Source organism: Seriola dumerili, unplaced genomic scaffold, assembly GCF_002260705.1.
Source record: "Seriola dumerili isolate Sdu_G_001 unplaced genomic scaffold, Sdu_1.0 BDQW01000219.1, whole genome shotgun sequence".
In the NCBI taxonomy this organism is placed as follows: domain Eukaryota; kingdom Metazoa; phylum Chordata; class Actinopteri; order Carangiformes; family Carangidae; genus Seriola; species Seriola dumerili.
The window spans coordinates 4,781,546-4,794,642 of NW_019174474.1; positions in this window are offsets into that span (position 1 = coordinate 4,781,546).

Genomic DNA, 13,097 nt, shown 5'->3' on the forward strand with positions numbered 1-13,097 from the left:
GAGAGAGGAAATATAGCCTCCTGGCCATCTTGCTGTTATCCTACTTCTTGCCTTTCCGCTCTTGTTTTGCTCTAGCCACCGCGCCCACCCCCCCACCCACCCCAACGACAGTTCCTCCTTCCTCCCCATGCATCAAGCCCTCGCAGTGGGGTCGTGACCCGCAAAGTGAGTGAGCCCTCATTACCCAGTCACTCTGGTTATCCCGTCACATAGGAAGGGGGTGGGATGTGGGGGTGCCAATCCAGTGTGTGTGTGTGTGTGTGTGTACATGACGAGAGGAACGGTAAATATATTTGTCATTCCTGAAGTCACTCGGGCAGTTTCAGAAAAGAGATTTAAAGAGACGACAGAGGACGGGCATCATCGCAGAGAGGAACGAAAAGATTAAAAGGCGGTGAATCAAGGATGGGTAGACCCGAGGATAAAGTGGTGGGGAGATGAGGGGATGGATGGTGGGATTTGGAGGGTGGAGGGTGAAGGGTGGAGGGGTTTGGGCTTGCATCAAAGTTAATTGTCAGCAGAAGTCATTATGCACATATTGTATTGAGAAACCCGAGGACGCCTCTTTCAACCGATCCTTCTCATCATTCCTCCTCTCCCCCTCTTCATCAGCTTCTGGGTGTCTTCCACACCATCCGGGATTTAATTGGACACTGACGGGTTCACTGTGACCTCAAGAGAGAGAGAGAGAGAGAGAGAGAGAGAGAGAGAAAAATAAGTAAGAATTTCTGGGACATGAAACCGAATCCACACCCCTGTTATATTAGTCTGTTATAGAAACACTTACAAATGATCCAGAAGGCAGCACCATCACAGAATTGTCTCCTCTAAGCCAAACTTATGACACAGCCTCAGACGTTCAGTAATAACACCCTAAACTGCAAGCTTATTGAGGTTTGGGAGATTTAGACCGGCTTGGTCTGTGTGTCTTTGACTATGTGGTGAGTGCTGGCATACGAGTGATGCTGTCAGGCTCCATATGTGGGCAGGCAAATGAGCATGAAATGGGAAGGAAGTCCCCCCCCCAAAAAAAAAAAAAAAAAAAAATCTCCTCTCAGTCCTCAAGCTAAACTCTGGACTCAGGCTGTCTGGTGCCTGTCTGGCCACGAAGCTATCCTAAACACGCCATTCATGCATGCTCACATAGATGTGTATTATCAGAGTGTGGCCGACCGAAGCCCTGAATCAGCACACACACACACGCAGACCAGGCCGATGTTGGCCCACCACAGCATGCAGAGCCGCATAAATCACGACTGTTAATGGGCCTGAGCCACAGGGCTTCACTGTACTTCTCCACCTCCAAACGCTCCCTCTCTCTCTCTCTCTCTTTCCCCTGTCCATCTGCCCCTGTCCATTTGCAAGTATGAGCAGAGCACAGCGACACACATACTGAGTGGGAAATTAGCCTGCTGCTGTGACATTCGGTCTTGTGACTGTGTGTGTGTGTGTGTGTGTGTGTGTGTGTGTGTGTGTGTTTCTATTGGTGTTTATATACATAGATAGATATGTCATGTGCACCAGCTTGTCTATCTATCTATCTATCTATCTATCTATCTATCTTAAAAGAAAAGACAGAAATCTGAATAAATCAGTGAAAATGAATGCATCCCCACAGGGCATGAGTGATCACTGAATGGTTTTATGAATATGAGAAATGATGTGAATCCTGTGCTATGGCCTTCGCCGTCATCAGATCTCAGTCCAGTTGAACACCTAAAGCGGCTCGTGGTGGCCCAACACCTTACTGAGACACTAAAGATATGCTTCTCTGATGATTTAGCATTGGACTTCCATAACCTAACTCTCAAGAGACAGATTAAAAAAGGAATGGACAAAATCAAGGCAATAGAGACTGACTGGACATATGTCCTCAAGATTATACAACTTAATGATGTTCTATCTATCTATCTATCTATCTATCTATCTATCTATCTATCTATCTATCTATCTATCTATCTATCTATCTATCTTGTCCATCTGTCCATTTGCAAGTATAACAGCACACTTGAGTGGGAAATTAGCCTGCTGCTGTGACATTGGTCTTGTGTGTGTGTGTGTGTGTGTGTGTGTGTGTGTGTGTGTGTGTCTGTGTGTAGGACAGATATGTGTTGCCTTTGTTTGGCCCCGCTCTGTCTGCCCAGATGGTAATATCTAGTGATTATCTCTGTATGTATCTCCTCCTCCGCCCTACAACTCTAGTGGGTCAGTCAGGTCCCACCCTCTCCGTGCCACCATCCGCGGTGCCACTTTGATTACGCTCCCCCGGGAAACATTCCCTCCCACAGGCAGGATCACATCAGCAGAGCTCCCCAGGAGAGTTTTGAACTTCTCTCAGCATATTTCCCTGCCCTGGCCTGACCACTAAGATGACCTCTGACCTCTGACCTGGCTCTATGACCTCTAAACCTGCTTCTGTCCCTTCTGATGCTTTCTGACCTCAAAGGATCATAAATCATTACCTCAGACACCGACTGAGCCTTAAATCTTTCCCTCTGGTTTCTTGTACATGAAATGTATTTTCTTAAAAAGGACACCACTTCTGTAACACATCTTTCTCTCAGATCTAATTCTTCTGAAGAGCATCAGGAGGAAGTGAGCGGACAAAGAGGCACAAGAAGAGCAAGGGGAACAGGCCATACTGATGTCTAATTTGGAAGGAGCAACATGCGCTTGTTGCTAAATATACAGTATTTGTCACTGATGAATTTCATGTGTGATACTTTGTGGTCACACTTGTAATGTGCATAGATGAATCCTTACTAACGGAAAAATGAATAGAGGAATATGTTTTGCATTACTCATAAAGATATTTAAGTTAGAAGTTTCATTGTGAGGCGCTATTATTATTACAGTGATAAAACATTTTAAACTCAAAGTTCACTCACTGGCTTTTTTCCAGAGCTTTGAACTTTATCCTATAAGGCCTTCTTCACCAAATAAAAGTACAGAACTTCAGTCATATAATTACTAGAGCTGAAGCAATTACTTGATCTCCTGAAAAAATTAATCTGCAACCACTTTGAAGAAAGAATGCCAAACATTTCCTGGTTCCAGCTTCTCAAATGTGACTATTTGATGCTTGTTTCTACTTTATGTGATAGTGACTTGAAAATCTTTGGGTTTTGAGCATTTTTTTTGTTTGTTTTCTGACCAAACCACTTATTGATTAATTGAGAAACACCTGTGTGTGTTTGTGTGTGTGTGTGTGTGTGTGTGTGTGTGTGGGGGGGGGGGGGGGGGGGGGGGGGGGGTTTCCCTGTGTCATTTTCCCAACAATTGTCTCTATTGCCTTTAAGCTCTTCATCTATGTCGACCTACAATGTGAGAGATGATATAACAGCTGGGCTTTGGGCTTCCATAACTATTGGTGTTGTTCATAATTGCTTTAAATAATATGGCTATCACCATTGTGGTAATGTATCCCTATTAATATTTTAAAGAAGATAGAAGTAAACACGGTGTGTAACCAGCCATGTGTTGTACTGATTAGGGTTGATAACAAAACCTGATATGTGTGTCAAAACGTGCACCATCTTTATATATATTTTGGTGTCTTTTATTTCTTTTTTAAATTATCATTGTGAAGATACTGTGTGTCCATCTCCAGTGTGTTAATAGACAGATTAGTCATTTGTAATTATTTCTGTTTGTCAGCATAGGCCTACATCTCATTTACTGTAAATTTTAGACAGATGTGTTAGAGTGATGCATACGGGTGGTTATATTGTATCATGATTTCCTGCAAATCACGGCTCTGCCTTCTGGGATATCTGGCATACTGGTGTGTTGTCACTTGTCAGTCAGTTGTCACTTAACATCTTACACTGCTGATTTAAAACACTGAGAAAAGACAGAGGAGATTTTCCGTTGAAGCCAAGCAGTTTTAAAACATTTTATCAAGATAACAGATTTTCAAATGTTTCATATTGCATGGCTCTTGAGGGAAATCCTGGCAGTCTGCACTAACTAACCAAATCAAGGATTATTGTAGCTCCGCTGCCAACACACACACACATACACACACACACAAGTACACACACTCGGTCGCATGCTCTCACACCTTAACACACGTCCACACACACACATGCACATTACCTGGGGGGTCTGAGCTCCCCCTCTACAGGCCTTCACCCCACATGCTCATCTCAATTAATCACCCAACAAAACAGATGTCAGGAACAAAGAAACGATCTCCAGGCCTGTGGGGGTAAAGGGGGAGGAGGAGGGAGGTGTGAGCAGAAGGAGGGAGGAAAGGGGTGGAAAGGCAGAGGGAGGGAGGATTGCAGGAGAAATAGGAAGCAGGAGAGGGAAGTGCCAGTGTGTTTAGAGCTGGGTGGTTTTTATGAGGCAGGTGATTGGAGGGGCAGTTAGAGTGGGATGTGTTAGCTGTTTATGAGCTTCGAGCCCAGTGCTACTGTTACTGTACCATACAAGATGAAACTGTAAAAGAGAAGGGAAAAAAAGAGAAGAAGTCACGATGTAAGAGGGGGAGAGAGCGAGAGACGGCAAGAGAGTGAGAAAACAACAAAGCCCTGGAGATGAAAGACGGTCTACAAAACAATGGATACAAAATAATGCTCTGCGGTGTGCAGAAATAGAGCAAAGATTGAAAACCTGCCAAGATAAAGACAAACCCCCGCTTTTGAACTGTCACTTCACTGCGATACTGTCAGAAAACAAATGGCAATCCTGACAGGTTTCAGCTGCTTTGAAAGAGACAGAATCATATTTTATTCACAAATGCATATTTTATGGCTTTTATAGCGAAGATCGTAACTTGTTGTTAAGCACTGAATTCTTGAATCTTGTGCTAAATTATTGACATCTACATAATGTACAGATGGAAAGAGGGGAGAGTAGTACCGGGAGGGGGTGAAAGCAGAGGAAATAGGAAGGAAAGAGGAGGGAGGGTGGAAGAAAAAGAGAGGGGAGAGCTGCAGGGTGAGGGGAAATAGTAGGAGAACTCAAATCTCTACATTTTTATAACATGCACACTGTTGTTTTTACATGACTGTGAAAAACAAACACAGTCTGAAGTCTGAACCTTACAGGGAAAGCCATCAATCTGCCGCCGTTATCTCTCCACTGTTTCTTTTCTTCCATCCACCCATCTATCTAGACCAGCAGTCCTCTGTCTCTCTTTCCGTCTGCCTATGGAGTGTGGACAGTGAGAGTTACGGCTCGCATCAATAACAGGCAGATAACAGCCCAGTCTTCATTCTTCAAGCACAGCCTTAAATCACATCAGCCCCGGAGGGAAGCAAATGAGGAGAGAGGAGGAGAGGGGGGGGGGGGGGGGGGGGGGGGGGGGAGCTTAGCACATATAAAGCACACTACAACAGCAGCAACAACGGTGCAGTGTTGGTGAAATACACAGTAGAGCAGAGATGCATTGGGGAAAAAAAAAAAATTACAGGAACACATCAATTTATGCAGCATAAAAAAAACAAGGCTCTGTGTTGTAACTGAGAGTTCACAAGCTGAGCAACACGCTGAGGGAGGAGAGGAAAAGGAGCCATGATGACTGAGTGTGTGTTTGTGTGTGTATTTGCATATGTGTCACTGCCTGTCTTCAAGCCCATTTTTCTGTATGTTTGTAAGGTGGCAGCATGTTACTGAGCTGCGGCGCGCTACAGGAAAAAGTGGTTAATGAAGCGTTCCATCCCACTGGCATACAGTACATTGATCCAGAGCACGCTGGGAAACACTGACCCCAGCTGTAGGTACTGAACTAACACACATGTTTTAAGTGATACTTGTGGTGTGTTAAACTTGGGTCTTATTTTTCCACGTTGGCCATTATAACTATTGGTCATAATAACACTGTGCTCACCGAGCTGACTGTTGAGATATAGGAACATGGGGCAATGGCTAAAAATAAGAAAAAAGGTTGCTTTTTTTTTTTAAAAAATTAATGGCTGAAGGTCAAGAAAAAGGCAAGATGCTACTCATTTTTCTGACCATTATTGTTTTCTCAGCAGAATCCACTGTCTTGTCCTCTGAAAATGTTGCTCTTTTCTTTTGTTTCCCTCTCCCCTCAACCGCCTCTCTGTAGTATCCTGTGTAATGTTGACTCCAGGGGAAATTATATTCCTCGCCAGCTCTAGAGAACCTGTCGTATTATTCTCTTTCTTTATGTCACTGTGTTGTTCTTTGTCATTTCCTGTGCAAAATATCTCAGCTATTTTTTCTTCCACAGATATGACCATCCTCAGCTTAGTGTTATTAGAGCCCACATTATCCAGATCTCTTTTCCATTCACCTGTTTTTTTTCCCACCTTCTGTCAAAACCGTTGGCTTGTTTACAATCTGTTTAACTATATATCTGCTCATTCCTTGCACCATTGGTCTTCGTTGTAGCAATGTCACTATACTTCTGGATCTCAGCTGTTACTTTGGTAAGCACAATGTTATTTTATCTAACAGAAAAGCCTAATCTATAAGAACAAGACCCAAACTATATGAAAAATAAACAGAATCTTCGTTTGAGTCAAGACCTTCATCTTACAGCTCAGGATTTGACTGATCACAGTCTTCTTTTTTTCACTCCTCTGCATATTGCCTTAATTCATTCCTTCCATCCTTTGTGCCTCTATCTTCATCTTCCCTCTCTTTCTTTTTTCTTTTTTTTTTGCTCTGTCAGTCATACACACACGTCAACGCCTCTACATCTCAACCCACATCTCGCTCATCGCTTCTCATTTGTCACATTTGTCTCTTCTTAACTATCTCTCTCTCTCTCTCTCTCTCTCTCTCTCTCTCTCTCTCCCTCTCTCTGTAGCTCTCCTTCTCTCTCTCTCGACATAATGGTTTGGTGACACTTGTCTTTTCACTTCAGCGTCATACCGTCAGCAGGACTACACACACACACACTCACACACACACACACACACACACACACACACACACACACACACACACACACACACACAAATAGACAGGAGAGGGTTGGAGGGATTGAGTTATGGGAGGTCTTGTTTAATCCACACTCTACAGTAAACAGTGTGTGTGACCTCCTCTGGGCTGAGGTCAGAGGTCAGGCAGTGTTACGACTGACTCCCTCAGTGTCCTCTGCGCTGCCTGGGTCACACATCCTTCACAGACAGCTGCCGTCCATACTGCCCCCATGCTCTGAAGCATGGATCAGAACAGCTAAAGAGATTTAAAGGGATTACTCCACTCTGCTCAAAAACACACACACACACACACACACACACACACACACACACACACACACACACACACACACACTCAGTTTTACTCACAAACGTTCACTAGCACATTCAGCGAGTACATACACACTTCGTAGAAATAGAAAGGCTTGTGGACTGCCATGCTACTGCATTACCAGTGTTTATTTCCCCTCAGTGTTCGATAATGTCATCGTGTCCAGCCACATAGTAGCTGACCTCCTGACCTTTGTCCTGCATTCAGCACCTGCTGACCCTGTTTACGGACACGGTCAGAGGTCACGAAGGACCGCCTGGGCAAACTCCCAGATGGAGTCCTTTTAGCAGCAGGGACAACACCTGTTAAATACACACACACACACACACACACACACACACTGAGCATCATCCCTGTCCTGTCAGAGACATATTCTCCTCAGTGTGATAAATTATAAAAAGCATACGTGTCCTGTGAGTGACAATTATACTGACACACAGCTCTGTGGAGACACAACACACACTATGCTCTGTTTGACATGTCATGTGAGTTCAGTCACTCAGAGAATGTGCACTGTATGAATGATGACTGGTCACACCTCACCAACTCTGAAAACAATGACAGGAGGTCACAGTCACACAGTAGTGACTGTCTCTTCCGGTGTGTGTGTGTGTGTGTGTGTGTGTGTGTGTGTGTGTGTGTGTGTGTGTGTGTGTGTGTGTGTGTGTGAGAAACAGTGCATATGTTACCACAATGACAATATGTACTACTATTCTGCAAATGTTTCTAAAACATATCTGCATCAATTTCCCTTCAAATGACATAAACCATAAAATATAAAATGTTTATGTTAAAATTACACTATTATTATCACATGAGTTTAGATGTTCCTATTTCAAATAAGTGCTGAAACAGAAATTGCTCTTTTATACTTTTCAACTAATTTAGAATAAACAAATGTAAACAGCTGGAGGGTTTCCAAGTTACCTCTAGTTTGTCTTGTCTGTGTGTGTGTGTGTGTGTGTGTGTGTGTGTGTGTGTGTGTGTGTGTGTCTGTGTGTGTGTGTCGAACTGTCAGAGGAGATCTGGTGAGAGTGGGCTAATTGGAGTTAATTCACCATCTGTCTGTGTGAGCCAGCAGACAGGGTCATTAGCAGAGACAAGTCCAGCCACAGGGGAGGCCGAGAGGGGAATCACTATCCCTCACTTTCTCTCCCCCTGTCTTTAGCTTATTTTCCTCCCCATCTATACCAAACCGTCTCCCGCCTCTATCTCTCTGCCCTTATGTCTGTGTGATCCGCCTCCATCAAATGTTTCAGACCCTGTAGTTCACGTTTCTTCCCTTTGCAAAGCACATACTTACAATTCTTTGTTTGACCGACTGATTCTGTTATATGCAAAGGATTTGTTTGAAATGGTAATAATCTGTGTGTAGAGAGCTCTTTTTGATTTTATCGATTGGTTTGTTAGATCAGCGCTGCCCTCTACTGGCCAGATGTGGACCTGAGATCACAGAGCTGAACAGCGATAAATCCAACATAAGGAAATGAATAGTTATTGTCCTCTCCACAACAGAGAGAACTTACTGTCTGCCAGTTGTCAAAAAATCTGGCAGATTGACCAGGGCCAAGACACTCACTGCGTCTCCCCTAAGTCTGCTTTTATTTCAGGTATAGAAAGAGAAAATTTTGAGTCACATGCACCACAGTAAGTCAAAGTACTGTTTGTCACAGCTTAAGTCTTTACGCTGACAAGCATTTCAGGCAGGTGCAGCAAATAAAAGACAAAAATGAAAAATAAGACTGGAGGTAACAATAAATTCTAAACATTTAAAACAAGTGAAAATTGTCAATTGAGAGACCTGCTATACACCCCCCTCCAAAAGTTGATTAAAATAATAAATAAATATCCTAATACTGTAAAACGATATACTAAGCTCATGTCACTTGACTGTCAAAATTGGAGGAAACCAGCATTTTCCCCCAGATATTTAACAGCATCATGGGTTCACAGCCTTTGTTTCATGCCATAAAAATTATTTCAAAATGATACTTTGATTTACCAAGGGGGCGTGTGAATTATAACTAAATGTTGTACTCCCCCAAATGGTAAAATAACACCGGACTTTTAACTCTGACCATTAAATCACTGCATGTCCATAGAGGCCCACCTCTGGCCCGGACCACCCACACAGCTTTGATTGATCTGTCTCCTATGTACTGTCTCAGTGTCAGCTAGAGCTGTTGCACAGAAAATAATGAGGGTGAAGTAAATTCCAAATTTGGTGGACAAATATAATCTTGGATGTTTTTGATCTGACTGGCCCTTCTTACACAGAGGTAATAGTTTCATATTTGCCTTCAGTTTTCCAAGAGCAAGCAGTGACCAGTCTAGTTCCCTTTCTCCATCTCCATGTGGTCTTAAATACCATTGTAAGCACTTTGAGTTTTGAGAGTGTCATATATTTTGCCTTTTTAAATTTTAAACATTGTCATCTAAACACACCAGAATGCAAATTTCCACACTGTGGGACCAATAAAGGAATAAACAAATATCTCAGATCATTCTGTTTTACGACTATTATCTTGTACTCAACATCTCTGCTGTAGTTTCGATGGGGCTTGGTGCTCTCCTCCAGGGCACTTTGACAGGAGTTGATAATGGCAGGAAAAGGGCTCATTTCCTTCAGTGGCAGAAATTCAAGTAAATGATGCCTGACACCACATCATTATAGATACTGTATGTGGTATCACACAATGACTAAATGGAACTTTGGCTCCTCTTATACAAACTAAAACAGATGCAGCAATTGATACTTGGATGTTTATCGCGTTACATGTTTGGCAATTTAAATAGTGCATAATATATATGGTCTAAATTTCAAATAACCCTGATTCATTTTTCTTCAGGTGGTCATTTCCTTCATTTAGTTTCTACAGCAGTAGTAGATACTGTATGTATACAGTATAAAGTGGTGAAAACATGATCATTATTTACTTTCTCACCATTGTCATATCATTTATACTTGTGCTGGAGTCCCCTTCCCAACTCAACTAAACTCAACTCCACTTTATTTATGTAAGTGCTTCACGGAGCAAGATTAAAACAACACACCCAAAAAAAGATTAGAAATTAAAAATCTACTACAATAAAACGGTAAAATGATAAATAAATGTCATAATAAAAGTCAATAGAATAAAATAAACACAACGGATAAAAGTGATAAAACCCGATGATAAGAAGTTTAAAACTGAAGCAAAAGCTATAACATTACTCTGTATTAACATTACTACAAATTAAAAAGACAGATTACAAAGAGGAATCTTTGATTTCTTTTTGAAAATGCCTATAGCTTCTGTTCCAATATCCAGAGGCAGTGAGTTCCACAGTTTAGGGGCTTAAAAACAAAAAGCAGTATTTCTATGGGACAGATAAGGAACATTGGGCATTGGAATACCTTAGTGATCTAGGCGGAACATAAAATGAAAGACAATCTCTGATATACGGAGGAGCAAGGCCATTTAAAGCTTTATAAATAAGTAAAAGAACTTTAAAATCAATTCTAAAAGGTACAGGCCGCCAGTGCAGTGTCTTAAGCAGGGGGGTAATGTGATTTATTTTCCCTAGTCGCAGCATTTTGAACTTAGTGGCTGTAGTTTTTTATAGACTTCTTCCTCATTTGAATACTGGAGAATGTTCTACATTTATATTCAGTTTGGTATGTTATTCCTATCAAAATTCTGGATGGTTTCTGGCTCTGTGGTTTCCACTGTCGTGCAGTTTCTGCCTGTTTGAGCCCTTGCAAAATGAAAAGCTGTAGAGACCTACTAGTTGTACGATAGCTGGTGAAGGTTGGGTGAGCTCTGTGGTGGAGAATAATTCAGAGGCTCAGAGCTGCACAGCAGACCTGAAACATGTCAGGAATTGTAGATATTTATTGTATCAGGGCCCCGAGAGAGCTGTTGTCAGGGGGCCCAGGATTTCTAGCAGTGCCCCTGAAGTTAACATTAACTTCTCGTTGGTGGTGCCAGACACATGACATGGAAGTTTAAACACACATAAACAAACAGACACCCTCTTAACAAAGAAAGAATTATAAACGTTATAGAAGTAATATTCGTTGCAAAGTTAGATTTTTTTTTTCACAGCCAACATTTGACTTTAAACCTGTTTTTTCCTATTTATTCTTCAGAAACAATGTAATGTATTTTCTTGTGCACAATTGAGTTGTTATTATTGTGTAACCCCATTTGTTTATCTCTTATAACTGTTTGTGTGTAACCAGTCTAATGCTTTGTGTGAGTATACAAGACCCAGTGACACTCTGCCTCTCTTGTCTCATCCACACTGAACCATTAACAATCACTGCAAAGCACACCCTGTGTGTCCTCCCAGCGGCCAGAGTTGACCAGGTCAGTGAATGTCTCACTGCGGTAACTGTAGGCATCCTGCCAGGTTAAAGACAATTCCACCAAGTAGCACTCAAGAGGGAGGCGGGTGACACAGCAGAGTCCTCTGAACAAAAGTGTCTCTCTCTGGGTTGATGCTGGACGTGTGAGTATATTAGTATTTTTAGAATAAGGATTCACAGAGACTGTTCTCAGCTGCATCTGGAGGATGAGGCAGCCTCTCTCTTTGCCAGTGGTCCGTGAAAAACTCCCAACAATAAATATATGATCCTTGTTCTAAATCAGGGCAAAATATTGAGCACATAGTTTTCTGCAGAGACATTACTGCTCTAAAATATTTATGCTGCATATCTTTTGCATGATGCAACTTAATTCTAGAGGGGACTTTTTTTTCATGTCAAGATGGTATAACTACATTATATTAGGGGTCAATCAATGACACATTAGTTCCAAAATAACATACTGTGTGTATACTATGTGTGATCAATACATATATTAATCAAATAACATTTTCTGTTAATATTCTCAACACTTGGGAGTATTAAGCAGTCACCGGAAATCCTCTCACAGTGTAGGGCTGTGGAAACTCACAAAACTGATGAATTTTCACCCCAAATTAAAAAAGAAAAATGTTATGCTTAGGAATTGTAACATAAACACATAGCTAAAAATAATTTCCTGTATGCCTGGCTTTGTATGTCAGTCCACTTATTATTATTATTTACACACTTATTATTACTTATCATTTGTTATTCGTTAACAGTCAACAGAGACAGTTATATTAAACACACTAAACAGTCTTTATTTTTTTGTTCATCCTGTTGCTTTTGTTTTGCTTTATTTTGTGGGGTAAAACATCAAGCAATTTGGAACAAAAGTGGTTGGTTTCAAGGTAAGTTAGCACAAAGGATACAAATATTCAGAGAGGCATCTCTTTGAGAATCTTTTTCAAGTCTCCCCAAAAGGGAACAAACACTAATACAAACATCTCTCTTCTCAGCTTTATAAGTAGGTTATAAAGTGAACTGAAAAAGCCTATCAGCATTGTGTTTTGATTTTAAAAAGACTAATAATGTAGTGGTCTGAGAACTTTTTGCCCACTGAACTGGTTAAATATTGATTATATGTTCATTATATTCTAACAATAAATTAATGGTAATGTTTCAGGTTTTAGGAAATCACATATGCAGCTACTATCTCTTTAGTACTTTCCTCCAATACAGTAACTTAATCACATTCATATTTGACCTGTTTACAGTTTGTTTGTAACCGTAAACAGGTGGCTTTGTAACATGAATCAGACAATAAACACACTTTATTGTTCTAATTTGCACCTGAAGTACTTAATTCTATATTTTTAATGCAGCCAAATGTTGTCATTGATAGTTGTATTAGAATTGTATTATGGAGCCAGTAACAACAGTAACGATACTTACTACTTCCAGTAGGAGCCGCTGGTCAGTGTCTGAACCGGCTTTGAGCCACCAGAGTCGGTTTATTCATTAGTGGAGATCCGGG